Raw genomic sequence first — 13,181 nt, forward strand, 5'->3', positions numbered from 1 at the left:
TGACCCCTGCACTATTGCAGGTAAAGTGAACATTTATTTTAATAACTGTTTCCTACTGTTGTAGTATCACACTGGTAGTGTTGTAGTCTAAACCTCTTTGTGTGGTGCTGTTTTTCCATTTTATATAAAAAATAAACAATAAAATGTATTCATTGTATATGTATTATATGTAAAAAAAATAGGATTAATAACAACAATATTATTTTTTCTATAAAATACAGGTCATGCCTTAAGTATTGTTTTGAAGTTCTGCTGTAAAAAATGAGGATTAATAAGGATAATGCTGTCAAGTATAAGAATAGAAATGGAAATTGTTGCTGAGACATATTTATATTGTCAAATGTTAAATCTAAAATATACATTTTAAACAATGTTCTCTGTACAATATTTTAAATTAAAGTATAGTCGTTGCTTTATCATTAGCAGTTGCAATTCACTCATCTATAACAAAATAATGGATGGTGAAATGAAAACTACAAATGATCAAGAAGTTAATGTGATGAAATACAAGAATACATAAGTATTACAGGTGTTTTATTATTTTTCTGCTTTATCTTTGCAGGTTTACCTTGAGATTCATGTTGTGCTCTAATTCCAATAATCTTATTGTATATCACTTAGGTTAAATAAGGTTATGCCTGTAATTCGCATAAAATACTCATAATTTCCTGCTGGAGATTACCAGTCATGGCAGGATGAGCCGTAAAGCCAAGATATCCTTAATATACAATGGCCCAAATCCCAACTGCGATGATTACATTTTATATTACAGTTTGATCACTAACATTTTTTTTTTTAAATCTGAAAAAAAGAACTCAGCTACAAAGCAATTTTTACTTCAATTGTCTTATTTTTATTCAGTTCATAAATCATATATCTATTTCTTAGGAAAACATGAAACACAAAACATTCAAAAACAGCATATCATTAAAAAGGGATGATTAATTTTCTTTTTCAGTTTTAACAGGCCACTATTTCTAATTTTCTCAGGCTTCCTTTCATCTGGTATGATTCCAATAGGTTGGATGAAAACTAATGTAACCCCAAAATTAACAAAGAATTAAAAAAAAATTTTTTTCAATCTTACCCTGCTAATTATAGGTCTATACACTTGACTTTTGTAGTGAGCTTGCTATTTTTTTATCCTAGAGAATGACATCATAATCAATAATCAGATTTTGCTTCATAAAGGAGAGAACACATCAAACAAATTTACTTCCTTTTTATAATATAGTAACTAGGTCAGTGGTGTTGCAAAAGATGTGATATTCTTGGACCTTGCCAAACCAGTACTGCCATATACTTACTGTATGAGCTATGGTCTGTTTGTCTCTGTGATGCTGTCTTTACATAGAAAGAGAATTGCCTAAAAAATCAAGTGTTGTCAATGATAGACTCTTTAATTGGACTAGGGTTGGACTAGTGATTGGCCCTACAGTTCTGTAAAAAGTTTATTTATAATTTATCCATTTATCAATGAAGTGTAGAAAAGCAATGTGTCTGAGTTTGAACACAGAATAATATAGCACAATTGACTCCATCCTTAGAAGAGGATTTTAACAAAATGGCAGTGTGGGCAGCTAGTGGCAGATGAGATTCACAGTTGATAACCACAATGTTATGCAACTGACATATAAAATATGCAAGTTGTGTATACAGTTATTGGAACAAAGTTAGATGAGTCTTGGGAGAGAGGTATTTGTGGCTAACAAACTTAGCAGTATCAAGTAATGTCAGTCAGGAGCAGAAAAGGCCAGTAAGGTACCGTATTTCATTAACAGGGAAATAGATTAAAATCTACTACTACCTAATCTTAAAAAAAACAACATACCTTCAATGAAGCATTAGGGTATTAGGCATCTGTTAAAAAAGAAGAATGGATGTTGCAAAATACTGATAAAATGCTACAGAACAGCTATGAGAAATATCATCATCAAGTCAAGGAAGTGAGTACATATGTAACAACAAATTCTTGCTTTTTGTTTAAATAACTTTGTGTTAGTATAAAAAATATTTTGCACCTTGGAAGAATTTTGTGTTGAAAATCAAATGGCAAAACTCCCAATTAAAGCTGTTTTAATTCCAGGATGTAAGACAACAAAATTATAGGGTTAAAGTTGAACTGTATGGAACTTTTATTAGTGTCTAAATGATTTTAGTGATAGTTGAAGAAGTATTGATTCAAAGTGGACATATTTATTATGCATATAAATTATTTTTATTATTCTGAAATTTGTTGTGAATTTTTACGTACTGCAACACACTTTTTTTTAAAGCATATTCTAATTACTGTGAGCTGTTTCTGTTCCTAATTAGTGATGGGCGAATTTGGGGCGTTTTGCTTCACCGGAAAATGTGTAAATTTCCAGTGAAATTTGCGAAACGGACAAAAATTCACGAAACGACATCGACGTCTCTTTTGATGATGGCGTCCATTTTTTCCGTGGCGGTTTCACAAATTTATTCGCCAGTGGCGAATCGCGGGAATTCCCCGCGAATTCGTGCCTGGTGATTTAATTCACACCATCACTATTCCTAATCATGCTCTATCCTCTTAACGGCTTTATCAAAAAAAAAGTGTCAATTAAGGACAGAAAATATTCAGGTGAATTACTAGAATTGGGTGGAATGTTGTTTTCTCAGACTGAAGCATCCTTTTGCACCCTATTTATTTTTCAACATATAAACTATAAAACAAATCATTTTAGTGTATAGCTTCTGGCTTCCTGCATTATTCCACTGATCTATAGACATTTGCACTTTTGGTAGTATCACAGAACAAGGATACATAAAAACAAGTATGTTTAGTTACATTGTTTATTTAAAGTCTTGCAATATCAAATATATACGAATACTAACTTTAGATATAATTCTTCATTAAGTAATGTACAGTAAATTGCAAAAGAAAAAGTAGTAACCTCCGCTGTACGCTGGTAAATGCTTGGAGTTAGGTAAAACAGGAGAGATAGAGTTAATTTCATGCTATAAAAATTATGATATAATTGGTATCACTGAGACCTGATGCGATGAAACGTGACTGGGCTGTGAATTTAAATGTTTATTGGGACAGAAGGGTGGAGGAATGTGTTTGTATGTAAAGCCTGAATTAAAGCCATGTATTAAGAAATAACCATTGCTGGCACTGGTGAGGGTGTTGAATCCCTGTGGGTAGAGATTTCAACTGGGTAAAGGGTTACAAAGAAATTGATAATTGGTGTATACATAGTAGCATAGTAAGTTAGGTTGAAAAAAGACACTCATCCATCAAGTTCAACCTTATAACTCTTAACCTTTCCCAACTGCTAGTTGATCCAGAAGAAGGCAAAAACCCCATTTGAAGCCTCTCCAATTTTCCTCAGAGGGGAAAAAAATCCTTCCTGACTCCAAGATGGCAATCGGACTAGTCCCTGAACAACTTGTACTATGAGCTATCTCCCATAACCCTGTATTCCCTCACTTGCTAAACACCATCCAACCCCTTCTTAAAGCTAATCTAATGTATCAGCCTGTAAAACTGATTCAGGGAGAGAATTCCACATCTTCACAGCTCTCACTAAAAAAAACCCCTTCCAAATATTTAAGCGGAACCTCCTTTCTTCTAATCATAATGGGTGACCTTGCGTCAGCTGGAAAGACCTACTGGTAAATAAAGCATTAGAGAGATTATTATATAATCCCTTTATATATTTATACATAGTTATCATATCACCCCTTAAGCACCTCTTCTCCAGCTTAAACAACCCCAATTTGACCAGTCTTTCCTCATAACTAAGATTTTTCATACCTTATACCAACTTAGTTGCCCTTCTCTGTACCCTCTCTAATACAATAATGTCCTGTTTGAGTGCTGGAGACCAAAACTGTACGGCATATTCTAGATGGGACCTAACCAGTGCTCTATACAGAGAAAGAATGACCCCCTCCTCCCGTGACTCTATGCCCTTTTTAATACAGCTCAAGACCTTATTTGCCCTTGATGCTGCTGACTGGCATTGCTTGCTACAACCAAGCTTATTATCTACAAGGATTTCAAATTCCTTTTCCAACATGAATTTGCCTAGTGCAGTCCCATTAAAGGTATAAATGTCTTGGAGATTTTTACCTCCCAGGTGCATGATTTTACATTTATCAACATTGTATCTCATTTGCCACTTAGCCGCCCAGATTGCCAGTTTATCAAGATCATGTTGCAAGGATGCCACACCCTGGATGGAATAAAATTGGGCTGCATATTATTGAGTCATCTGCAAACACTGATGCATTACTTACAATACCCTCCCCATGGTCATTAATGAACAAGTTAAATAAAAGTGGACCAAATACTGAGTTCTGAGGGACCCCACTAAGATCCCTACTCCTGGTAGAGAATGTACCATTAACAACTACCCTCTGTGCCTGATCCTGTAGCCAGTTTCCTATCCATGTGCAAACTACTTCATTAAACCCAACAGACTTAGAAAGCTAAGGTTTGTGGGGCTCAGTATCAAACGCTTTGGCAAAATCCAAAAAGATCACATCTACTGCTCCCCCGCTGTCCAGCATCTTACTTAACTCATCATAAAAAGTAATAAAAATTTGTTTGACATGACCTATCCTTCATAAAGCCTTGCTGATTATGACATTCACTAGCTCAACATTTTTAATGTGTTCCCTTAACAAGCCTTCAAATAATTTGCCCACCACAGATGTCAAACTTACTGGGTAGTGATGGGCAAATTTATTCGCCAGGCGCAAATTTGCGGCGAATTTGCCCGTTACATCACCGCGAAAAATACCAAACTCATCTATAGCGTTTGGGTGGATGAGCATTATAGGAATAGTGATCAAAACATGGTCTCCTTTGAGATTATGTTGCAGAGGCAATTCTATAAGGGAGTAGCTAAAACACAAAATTTTCAACGTGCAAATTTGACAGTATAAGAGCATCTCTGCAAAATATTAAGTGGGAAAAACTTTTCAAAGGGTTAAACACAGAGCAAAAATGGGATGTCTTTAAAATGCTGCTTAGTAAATTATATGTCAATATGTTCACCTTGTAAGCAAGGACTGTCATTGCAAAACAAAACCTTTGTGGTTTAATAGAAGTGTCGGTATTCAGGTAGGTAACTTAAGGCTTTCAAGTTAGCTGGGACAGCTGAAACATTTATCAGGTACAAGGAGGCCAATAAATCATGCAAAAAAGACAAGCTAAAATTGAGCTGAAAATGGTATTGCCAAGCAGTAAAAAGAATCCAAAATAATTTTAATGAAAATTGTAAATAAAAAGGAAACATGAAGGGGTGGGACCCTTTATATCAGTGGGGGGGGGCAGCTTGTTGATGAGAACAGAGAAAAAGCAGAGATTCTGGACTGTTATTTTTCATCTGTCTACAAAAATGAAGATTTCCTTCTTAATATTCCCAATTCTAGTAATACAACTAATGATGCAAGGTTCATGCCTTCCTATTGATGCCAATGCATTTCAGTGCATTTTTCATAGTTTTGCAAATTTTCCTGTGGTTTCACAATTGTTTTGATGAACTAAAATGCTCATCACTGCAAATACATACTCATCCTCAACAGACACAAAAGAGCTTTCACTGTTAATGCTTTGTTAGGGCTTTTTCCTCAAGACCCTTAAAGGGGAATTATTGTTACACTATAAATTTAATATGCACTTTATCCCAATGAAATAAGAAACTTTCTAAAAGTTTCTGAAAAATTAATTCTGTACTGTTTCTGAACTCATGACATTTTCATTATATTCCCCTCTCAGCATACTCTTCATGCACTCTTCATGCAGGAGTTTGAGTCAGAGGGTGCTGACTTTATCTAAAAGATGTATTATGAGTTCCCTCACGAGAAATCTCTCTACATGCCAGATTTGTACCAAAGTCAGTTATTTTGTTAGCTTTTGCTTGAGCTGGAGTCAGTTAGTTTTAGGGTGTCTTTTGACAAGTATGATTTTGGGCTCATGGCAGACCTCTTAAATAATTATTACCTTCATATTCACTCCTGGGATATGGTGTGATCTGGTTCCAGTTATGCTTCCCATATAAGATAATAGTTTCTCATCAGCACTGATAATATACAGTAAGTTACACCTTTACTGCTCCAATATTATATATAGTTGAAGGTTTGTCAGTTTGGTTTTCCAATGAGGAAGGGCACAGCTGGGATCATAATGATGGAATTTTGCAAATATAACACTTTTTTGTCTAATAAGTGAGTGTTGTACCATTTTCTCTTTAGAGAGATAGAAAGATAGGTGATATATAGAATGATAGACATACATATACAGTAGATAGAAAGAAAGACTTATTTAGCAATTGCTTGAAGTATAAATTTAAACAGTGACTATACCTGAATTATGTTTATTTCAACTGCTGTTTTTTTTTTTTAGAACACAAAGAAGATTCTGGGACTATTTGAACTTGACATTGTGATACAATATAATTAGCAAGTGGGAACATTGCCTGTCAGATATGTTGATCAGGCCCGCTGGCATCTATTAAATCTGACAACCCTAAATAAAAGACTTGTATGCCATTCTTAATCTCTGCAAAAAGCTGCATGATGCTGTATATGTCATATTCTGAAAATATTTATTTTAAACATCACATCCCAATTCCTGGCAAAAGCAATTCGGAATCAAGAATAACTACCTCACTTTCTGTTGCACTCCAATAAATATGATTAAACAGTATCAGACTTCAAAAACATATTCTGTAATTCTATTACTCAGCCCATCTCTGTCTCCTCTCCTGCATTGCTTTGAGGTGAAGTTGCTTTTGGAATGCCAGAATGTGCACGTTAATGACTGGTGGTAGCCATGTATGCACCCTGAGCCGGAACTACGGGTAGGCAGAAGAGGCACCTGACTACAGGTACAATGATAGAGGGGGGGGCACTGGGCAGGTATCTATTAAAGAGTCTGTTGACCAAGTACTGGTATAGGACCTGTTATCCAGAATGCTCGGGACCTGGGGTATTCCTTTTAATTGATCTTTCTGTAATTTGGATTTTCATACCCTAAGTCTACTAGAAAATCATTTAAACATTAAATAAACCCAATAAGCTGGCTTTGCTTCCAATAAGAAAAATTATATCTTAGTTGGGATCAACTACAAGGTACTGTTTTATTATTAAAGAGAAAAAGGAAATAATTTTTTAAAATTTGGATTATTTATTCCGTAATTCTGAGCTTTCTGGATAATGGGTTTCCGGATAATCGATCCGGTACCTGTATATATTTAAATAAATATGTATATTCTCATATACACATGCACGTGTTTATATGAGGGTTATTTAATGAAAGAGATAGTTCAATCAAAATACATATTTATTTACAAAAGTATATACCGATATTGACAGAAATAATACAGATTTGAAATAAGTTACACCACATGAAATGCATAACGAATATTTACAAAGAAAATCGTGAATATGCAAATGTTACATCTAAATGCACAGCCTCCCTGTTACTCATCTTTACATTGGGTCTGGCATCTGTGTTCTCTCTGCAGGAACTCCATGAACTCTCTGATTAACTTTGCCTATTGTATTAAACTAAAGACTGACCATAGGTACACATGTCAGGTTCTGATTGGTCAGTGACCAATATGTTACTCTTGGGAGTTGAGTATGGATGCATGAGGCAGTCCATTCAAGAATAAGGAGTCCTTTTTCTTGAATGGGCTGCCTCATGCATCCATACTCAACTCCCAAGAGTAACATATTGGTCACTGACCAATCAGAACCTGACGTGTGTACCTATGGTCAGTCTTTAGTGATTTTAGTGATTTAGAAATAATTTTTGTGCCTTAAAGTATTTTTTTCAGTATCCATTTCATTCCAGAATATCATATTTCTCCATAGCACTATACCTTATTCAGCACACAGTTGCTATGTACCCTTACCTTTGACCACAAGCAGTTGAGAATTCAGTCCTTCCTGTCTGAGAATGTGTTCTAATTAAACAGTGGACACCAGCTCTTGGCTCCCAGGCGATTTACAGAACAAAAAAAACTTTGCCTAGGCGTCTCCATACCCAACATAATAATTGTCTCCCACTATCTGAGTGGGGGAGTTTGCACTAGGGGTATGAGAATATATTGGGAACATTGGGAGGGATCACCAGTTTTTCTTATAGGTCTCTAATGTGCAGGTGGAGTTAGCCTGTTTAGGTTGTGAAGTTTGGTTCAAGATACCCCATAAAGGACCTTGCACAAGACTGTGTGGCAGAATCTCACTGAAGACTCTGAAGTGCTTGGGCAAGTAATCTTGAGTGGAAGGTGGCCAGAGATTCTACTTTGGCTCTTCAGGAACTTCTGTAAACTTCACCTCCTAAACAAAGCAACATTTTAAGTGTTTCGCTGTTTTAATTCACTATAGACTTAGCATTGTGTGTATTGTTTAGTATTGTTTGCAGTAGCCATTTTCTTTAGTAAAGTAGTACGTGTTATAAGCCATAGTGTGTTTGTGTTTATATCCTGGACATTTACTGCAATGTCTGAACTTAAAAGTGCCATTAGCGCTACATAAGGTGTCCTTGAAACTTATCTCTGTTATATCCTGATACTATCTTATATGTAAATGACACATTATCAGAGTAGAAGAAGAGAAATAAGTTGGGCTGTGGGGAGAACATAATTGCATCATGGATTGTATATCAATGATATATCATGTTATACACTGGGTTGGACAAGTTAACCCATCCATGGACCCTTTTTAACTTTGTCCAGACACCTTCTGGTCAGAAAAGTCAGCTAATAGAGAGGAAGGGCCTGGTTTAGTGGCTGCTGTTGACAGTTTCCAGAATAGGATAACAGTGTTTCCCCCTCAGGGGGATACACTGGTACCTGCCAGGAACATGTTCTCAACTAATCAAAGGAGACATGTTTCTGGGGATCCGACATTAAGCAAATCCAGGTTCTGCATCTAGCTGTTACAGGACAAGCCAAAATATATGAAAGAGAGAATGGAATGAAGAAGTGGATGTGAGATAAGTTTTGTATATCATACAGTATTGTATAAGAACTGACTGAGGTCATTCCAATCATAAGCAGCAGCCCATTTGGTATGGCAGTTTACAAAGGGTTTGACCCTGTGTGTTTATTCCACCTTTCTTAACTCTGAATGATCTGCAAGAAAACTGGAATGCTATGAAAATAATTATTTGGCATTTGTCATGCAAAAATGCCATGTGACACAATGTTAAAACAATACAGACAAAAACAGAAAAACATGGAAGGCCTCAGCATAGCTTTAAAAACCTTTTAAATTGACTGCCTGTTTCCATCCAGTCTCATGTTACATAAGTGTGTTTCTCAGCAGCAACGTTTATCCTAGCAGGAGTGATATCAACCCTAGGGGGCAGGGAAAATATCTGCAGCACTGTTTAATGTTTAAATATGCTCTTAAACCTGTTAGTCATAAGTCACGCTTTCAAGCTTGATGAGCTTCCTGTACAATACTGGAATACACATAATAAGTTGTATTGCTTGGCTTACTGACACATGTGAGTAATGTGCTACCACCACCTCAAAGATGGTGGTAATTACAGGCGCCCCACTGCAGTCTCCATCAATAGGCATAGCATGTTAAATAATCACAGCAGAAATCATTTTAAAATGAATGCCAGAAATGTCACAGTCTACTCCAAGAGTAGTACAGGTATGGGATCCCCTGTCTGGAAACCTGTTATCCGGAAAGCTCTGAATTACGGAAAGGCTATGTCCCCATTATACAAATAATCCAAAATTTTAAGAATAATTTCTCTTCAATAATAAAACAGTACCTTGTACATGGTCCAGACTTAGATATACTTAGTCCTTAGTGGGAGCAAAACCAGCCTATTGGGTTTATTTAATGTTTACATGATTATTTAATGTTTACATTATTATATGGTATACTGTCATGGAAAAAATTTATTTTTTCCAAAATGCATCAGTTAATAGTGCAGTAGAATTCTGCACTGAATTATGTTTCTCAAAAGAGCAAACAGATTTTTTTTAGGGATGCACCGAATCCAGGATTCGGTTCGGGATTCGGCCTTTTTCAGCAGGATTCGGATTCGGTCGAATTCTTGTGCTTGGCCGAATCCAAATCCTAATTTGCATATGCAAATTGTGGGGAGGCGGGATTTCAAGTGACTTTTTGTTAGAAAAGAAGGAAGTAAACCAATTTTTTTCCACTTTTTCCTTTCCCACCCCTAATTTTCATATGCAAATAAGGATTCGGATTTGGTTCGGTATTCGGCCGAATCTTCCAAGATGGATTTGGGTATCCTGCCGAATCCAAAATAGTGGATTCGGTGCATCCCTAATTTATATTTAATTTTGAAATCTGACATGGGGCTAGACATATTGTCAATTCCCAGCAGCCCCCAGTCATGTGACTTCTGCTCTGATAAACTTCAGTCACTCTTTACTGTTGTACTGCAACTTGAAGTGAAATGACCCCCTCCCTTTCCCCCCAGCAGCCTAACAACAGAACAATGGGAAGGTAACCAGATAACAGCTCCCTAACACAAGACAATAGCTGCCTGGTAGATATAAGAACAGCACTCAATAGTAAAATCCATGTCCCACTGAGACACATTCAGTTACATTGAGTAGGAGAAACAATAGCCTGCCAGAAAGCAGTTCCATCCTAAAGTGTTGGCTCTTTCTGAAAGCACATGACCAGGCAAAATGAGCTGAGATGGCTGCCTACACACCAATATTACAACTAAAAAAAATATATGCTTGCTGATTCAGGAAGGAAATTTTATATTGTAGAGTGAATTATTTGCAGTGCAAACAGTGTAATTTAGAAATAAAAACGACATAATAAAAATCATGACAGAATCCCTTTAAAGTATGAAAATCCAAATTACAGAAAGATCCATTATCCATAAAGCCCCAGGTCCTGAGCATTCTGGATAACGGGTCCCATTTCTATACAATTGTGCATGATTTATCAATACATGCAAAAGTGGTCCAAGTAAAAAATCCTTGTTCTAATTATGATGGATATGTTGGAAAGAATTCTGCATTATGGGTAAAAACTAATTGTGTCTGAAAAAGTACTTTGTAAAAGGCACTTAGGTTTATTAATGAACCCAACAGAATCTTTACTACTCATCAATTCAGAATAATATGAAAACCAACTTTTAGTTTATAAATCTAATATAAATATTCAACTATTGCAGGGTTAGGCTGACCTTGTTTAAGGACAAACTTATATATACAGTACTGTATTATAGGACAGATATTATTCTTTGTGCAATATATTCATTTTATGGCATTTTTTTTTCTTTGTGCAAATTTTTTTTGGTAGTGTGATTATTATTTCTCCTAAAATATTGAGTCCTATGTATTTTTTGCTAGGTCACTTAAAATTAAGTTTGGTTAGTAAATAGATTATTTTTCCTCTAAATTTATCTGTCAATTATATTCTTACCTAATATTGATTAGAGAAGCTGACAAAGCTTATGATTACAAACTTTCCCAAAGGGCATATTTTTTCACACAAATAAATTGTTGTCAATAAAAGTATGTATGAAGAAGAAATTTCCTGTGGAAAAAATGAAAAAAAACTTAGAAAACTACAATTTAATTAGTGTTTAAGTACAAAATCAGAATTTAAAAAAAAAATGAATTTTTTGGAACTTATTATACCCCGAGTATGGAAAAAGTCTGAATCCAAAAATCCTGCATCTCAGACCTGCCGAAGTTGCATATAAGTCAATGGGAGAAGTCCCAAAGATTTTTTGATCTGTGCTGGGTTTCGTGCAAAAATTTGAAGTTTTCGGGGTTTTCAAGCAAAAATCCTAAAAAGTTTTCAGGTGGAAATTCTGAAAAATTCAGATTTTGTCCTGCAAATTTTTTTGGGAAAGTGTATTGATAAATACAGAGAATACAGACTTTAATAAATGGGCCTCTAAAACATGTAGTTGAATAGCTGAAGAGCTGTTGGCTCTTTAAATCATAACTAATTAATAATAAAAAAAAAAATCTGTTATAGCCCAAAAGCTATATTCATTCAGACATTCTAAAACTAATTTTAGAGTACTACGGTATATTTTATATGCAGAACATCAGAACTAATTTCTTAAAGGGACTATATACATGCCTTTTCAATGTTAGCTGAATGAATAGGGCTTATGCTGAATATACTTTTTGTAATTTTTTTTTAGAAAGAGCTATGGTTTCTGTTATTTCTAGCACTAAACAAGAACATGCAGCCAGTTTCACATTAGTACTTTGTCACTTCTGGTCCCAAAGAATTCCAAAGAAGCTAATTAATAAAACTAATTCCCAGTCCACTAAGTCTCTAATGATGAGCTGCTCAAAGGCCTGCTTAGATAAAGGAGATGTTTGTTCTTTGTAATGACAAAAAATAGTAAAATATTGATATTTTTATTTAAACAACAGACAATGTAATTTTGATCATAGGTCCTATTTAATGTGCTTATTTTTTAGCATAAGGTGTATACTGCCGCTTTAATACAACAACAACAAAAAAAAAAAAAAAGAAAGATACCCAAATTAGAAAGCTGACATTTGAAACAAAATTAGATTCACCCACTTGGTATTCCCACTTGTTATATTTATTTGATCTACTTACCAAGTTAGAAATTAGACTCCAGGATCATATGAACAACTTCAAACTGCAATTGTATTATTGCTATAATGATGACAGTGATAGATTCATAGTAATTATATGGACACAATAATAACATTATAACATATTATGCAAACATAAAAAGAACTTCCATTTAGCTTTGAAGTTATTCAATTTCCAAAGATTTTTAAAGGAAATACAGTTAAAGTTCATATAGTATATAGTAAACAAAAAAAACAAGAATTACAGAATTTGTGTAACTCTTTTTTTATAAAAACAGAAGCAGTATTACAGAGTATGGTAGTAGTTAATTACTACAAGAGCAAGATACAGCAAGATATATTACTTGATCCTGTCTTAAAGAATAGCAGATTAGTCCCTTATCAGTTTTGTTCAGATAGTGGCATCCAAGGGAGAATATTTTCAATAACCCTATATTTCCTCACTTGCTAAAAAAGCCATCCAACCCCCTTCTTGAAGAGATCTAATGTATAAAGGGCATATTTATTATGCTGTGCAAAAAACGGCGGGATAATACACCAAACATTGCCAGGCTTCATAGTGTAAAAAAACGGTGTACATTTTTTACACGG

Source organism: Xenopus laevis, chromosome 6S, assembly GCF_017654675.1.
Source record: "Xenopus laevis strain J_2021 chromosome 6S, Xenopus_laevis_v10.1, whole genome shotgun sequence".
Classification (NCBI taxonomy): Eukaryota; Metazoa; Chordata; class Amphibia; order Anura; family Pipidae; genus Xenopus; species Xenopus laevis.